Raw genomic sequence first — 4998 nt, forward strand, 5'->3', positions numbered from 1 at the left:
TTCCCATCCACCCTCATGTCTCTCCCTGTCTTGGTTGCATCCACTCACACGCCACTTCTCCCTGACACCCAGCTGTGAATCCAGAGCAATTCCCTGAGCTGAGGAACCGTGTTCATTAGAGTGTTTTGTGTCCTGGTCCTCTTACCCCCACCCCATGGCTTCCCTGGGGCTGGGCTGGAGAGAAGGGTGATGGAGGTGAGCTTCAGGTGATTTCTGCCTACCTGGGATCAAGTTTCCTTTCTGATTCTTTCCTCCATGTCCGCAGTGGCCAACTTATCCTCTCCCTCATCATCAACAGTTAGCCCACTTCATGCCAGGCTGTACCCTTTGGGATCTCCAGGTCTAACAGCAAGACCTTTGCTCCCACACCCTAAGATTCACCTTAGAACATGGAAAGGAAGAATAATGGCTATTACTGATGGAGCCTCCCCAGGGTCAGGCCCTGCACCCCATGAATGTGTTCAATCCGCTCAGTCCTCAAGACCCCACAAGGTAAGGACCACTATTAGTGCCACTTTGGGTGAAGAGCAAAACTGCGTCTCAAAGACAGGCGAGACCGCTTGCCCAGGGGTACACAGCTAGGGAATGGCAGGGTCAGTATTCGAACCAAACTGCCCTGCTCTGAAGCCCATGTTTTATATCAGCGGTTCTCAATCTCAACACTCCTTCCCTTTGGCCCAGATAATTCCTTGCTGTAAGGACTGTCCTGTGCCTTGCAGGATGTTTAGCAGCACGTCTGCCCTCTACACACTAGATGCCAATAGCACTCCTCTCCCTCAAGTTGTGGCAGATAAAGATGTCTCCAGACTGCCAAATGTCCTCGGTAGGGGAGGGGCAAGGGAGCAAAAATCACACCTTGTTGAGAACCATGACTTTAGAGCAGGGCTGGTAGCATGCTGTGGGAGCCAGAAAGACATAAATTAGACAACAGGAAGGACTTTCTGGGCCCTCAGGATTATGCAGACACATGAGCTCAAGGGCTGTGAGCACACACTGGCATCAGTCAATCTTTCTGTTCTGGAAACTTCAAGGGGAAGTGTGGTGCACCCGAAGAGGGGCAGAGAGGCTGAGGCTGTGTAGGCCACACTGTGCCAAGGGTAGAGGAAGGATGCAGGTGGGCTTCCATCCAGAGACAAGCCTGGTGACCAGGGACCCTGGGGAGGGTCACCTCTCATGACCCTGGGGAGAACAGGCCAAGCTCAGCTGGATCCACTGTGCATGGCAGAACTGTTCCTGAGCGCCACACTGGGCAGGCCAGGGCAGGGACCACACAAGCTTGCCTCTGTGTCCCTATAACCTGCCTGCTCCCCACCTTGGAAGGGCCTCCTGAGGCCTGGGAGCAAGCCTGGGCTATGTCACCTGCTAACTGTATGACCTTAGGCATCGACCACACCTCTCTGCTCATGACAGACCCATGTCAGGGGCTGAGTCACAGTTAGGTGAGATGAGGTGTGGGAAACCTCAGCCAGGGTGGACACCTGGTGAGTGCTCAGCTCCCATGGGCCAGGGCACAGGTACCGTCACTTTGCTGAGTCACAGGCTATCAGCCTCGGAAGAGCCCTTGATGGCCTCTCATGACACGGAGTGTAAATCCCCAAGCAGGGCTGGGCCCCTGGCAACCGCCCAGAAGTGGTACTTTCTCTTCCTCCTCCTTTGGATTTGCAGCCAAGGAAACAGGCCCATCATGGAGAGTGGTGGACAGTGTCCGGACCCCTACTCCTAGCACGCACCCAGGGCTATTCCTCTCTGGGCTCCCTGCAGGGTTTGTCCAGAGGAGGGCTGGCTTGACTGGTGCAGCTCCTACCCCATCCAAAGACCATGAACCCTGGGGACCCCCAGTTCCCTCCACAGGAAGTCCAGGACTCAGCTAAACCACCTGGAACAGGCCTGAACCTTCCTCTGTCCCTGCGGCCCACCTAGCTGGGGTGCAGGATGGAGTTTCCCCTCTCCCCTTGATCCCTGCCAAAAGTTGGTCCTTGCTCTGGCCTCTCTGCCCCTTGCTTTCTTGCTCCTCTATATCATCATCCCTGTCCTTAAAGCTTTGGCTGCAGGTGCCATCCTCATCACGCCCAGAGTGCTAGCCTGGCCATGGTAGATTCACTCATGTTTCTAGAGCAGGAGGCCCACGTCAGCAGGGATATTGTACCTGGGCCGTAGCTGGGGAATGGAGAAGCCGAGAGGGTTCTGTTGGAAGTTGGAAGGGCACTTGGGACATGGTCCAAACTGTGGCCCTACCTCAGGCCACAAAGAGAGTCATGAGCAGGGATTGCAGCCTCGGGCACTGGGTAGGGGGCAAGTAAGTGCTGTGGCTTTGGGAGCAGTGCCACATGGTAGTAGAATGCTGGGCTAAGGGCTTGAGGGGCCAAGTTCACATCCTGGCTCTGACCTGGACCTGGACTTAACTGCAGATGAGCTTCCTCATCTGTGGAATGGAGATGATAAAAGTAATACTGGCCTGGTGGGTGGTTGGGAGGGTGGGAGAGACCGAGCTCATGGGGTGCTAGGCATGAGACTCAATCCAAGAGTTAGTGAGACCCAGCTAACAGTCCCCAAGTTCTGTCCTCATGCATTTGTGTTTGGGTGAAACTTGAGAAGTACTGGGGGTAGGCAAGGGGAAGGTGCTTTCTGAGAGCATGGGGCACAGGGCTTTGCTGGGGCTCTCATGGGTATGCAGCCCCTGGCTTGCCGCAGTCCTATACTGACCATGGCAGAACACCTGCCCACCTGAGTTCCCACCTCTGGCTCTTCGGCCCCTCTGCCCCCAGAAGGGTAGAGAGGGGAGGCTGGATGGATGTCAGTGCTGTCAGAGCCAGGAACAGAACGAAAGCTTTTCCCAGGTACAGAGACCCAAGGGAGCCCCCACCTCTTCCCCATCACCACTGGGCCTCTCCCATCCCTTCCTCCCCGCCACGCAACAGCACCCTCTGCTCTAATCTGCTAGGTCTCACACTAGGCTCTGACACCCGGGCTCGCTAGGCCCCTCGCCTCCTCCCTTACCCATGCCTCAGTTTCTTCCCGCAGCGGGCAGCTCACCCAGCCCAGCTTGGCTGGTGGGGTACGGAGGGACAGGCCCTGCGCGGGAGGGCGGCCCTCGCGGTGGGGAAGGTGCGGAAGAACCGCAGGCACACGGTCGTCCACCGTGCGACACACACACCCCATCCGCGCCCAGACCGCCGCGCGCGCCCCCGCAGGCATGTCTCGGTGTTAGGGTACAGACTGGCCTCGGGCCCGGCCACGCCCCGCCCCGCCCCGCCCCGCCCCAGGGAAGCCTGTGGGAGCCGTGCCGGAGGCCCCGCCCCGCCCTGTGACGCACGCCAGGCTATAAAAGGACCGGCTCTATTCCCGGGTCCGGCTGCCACCTGGAGGCTGGGCTGGCCCCGTCACCTCGGTCCCGGCGCCACTTGGCGCCTTCGCCTCCTCGTCCTTCTTCGCAGCTGGATCTGTCCAGTAAAGTCCGTGAGACCTGAGTGCGCCCATTTGGTGGACGGCACAGCCAACGCCCTGGGAAAGAGGGTCGTCCAAGGCACCGCAGCCTGTCCCCTAGGAGGGAGCCTGTGAGAAGACCGTGAGGACAGGGGCTTGGACTGGGGATGAGAGATGGGGAGAGAGAGTCACAGAAATCTAGAAAAGTAATGACACGCTTTGGCTATTCTGATGAAAAATAAGGAATTAAGGAAAATAAAGAGTTTACAGAGGAAAGTAGAAGTCTCCCATAATTGCCCCAATAATTTGATCTCCCCAGACAGATCTACTCTCCACACTGATTATAACTTTAGAAACTGTTGTGCTGGAGGCCACCATCCGGACAAACTTTCTAGAGAAGATGACAGAACACTCTGGGGCTCAGGACCCCTTAATAATTTTGCCCTGGGACCAGGATGGGGGGAGGGGGAGTGGTCCTAGGCTCCTAATCCAGATTTCGCCCAGGGTTTGCCAATACCTCTGAGCAGGACTGTGAGCAGGGGCAGTGGGCAGTGCCCAAAGAGAAGTGGTTGGGCCAGTTGGACCAGCAGAGTGTGAGCAAGTGCCTGCATACTGGCATAGCCGGCACCCTCCATCCCAGGTCCTCCAGGGTGTAAGAGGCCCCAGGGCACCAGGACACCCCTTGTCAACCCACTCACTTTCCCCCCACACGCTGCTCATCAAAACCCCCGCCTCTGCTCAAGCTGGGCTTTGCCCCTGGAATGCCATTCCGTCAAGCTCTCCACCATCTCACAAGGCCCCCTACAAAAAGTCCTCCTCCAGGGAGCCTCCCAGATGCCTGCCCCTCACCAAGGAGGTCCTCTGTTTCCCATAAGCCCTCCCTTCAAGTCTACCCCAGCAGCCTGCACTGTCCAGAGCCTGTCCTGAGGCCCCAACCACGTGGCACAGAGGCTTCGGAGTGGGAAGAACTAGTAGGCAGCCTCCACACTAATTGGCTGTGTGACCTTGAGCAACTCCCTTGGGGCTGCTCTGAGCGGGGGGGGGGGGGGGGGGATTGAAATGTTGGGAGCAAAGGGCCCAGCCTGTGCCCAGGGCTAGAAACAGGCCACTGGGCTATCCGTGTCCAGCTCCCTCAGACTGTGAGCTCCCTTGGCTGAGACATGCCTCCACCCCAATGCCCAGCGGGTTGAAGGGGGCAGAGGCAGAGGTTAGCCTCCCCGGGGAGCAGAGTCTCACCCTCAGACTGCTGCTCACCCCACCACCACCTTCACAAGCCTGAGCCCTGTCTCTGCCCACAGGCTTCTGTGGGCAGAGGCTGTGGCCACCTTGGCCGCAGCAGCTAGGCAGACAGCCAGGTTGCTGGGCAGCAGGAATGGTGAGGCCTTGGGGCAAGAAACACAGCCAGTTCCCAGACCAGCCCCTTGGGGCCTGTGAGCACTGGGCACTCATCCCAGAGCAGTGGAGGAAGGGGAGGAAGAAGGCTGGAATTTCTGGATAATGGATGGCATTTGGGTCAAGGGCTGGGGTACACAGTCTAAGCCCTCAGGTGGGACCCTTTACACTCCCACTCTAGGC

This window comes from Lutra lutra, chromosome 1 (genome assembly GCF_902655055.1).
Source record: "Lutra lutra chromosome 1, mLutLut1.2, whole genome shotgun sequence".
Classification (NCBI taxonomy): domain Eukaryota; kingdom Metazoa; phylum Chordata; class Mammalia; order Carnivora; family Mustelidae; genus Lutra; species Lutra lutra.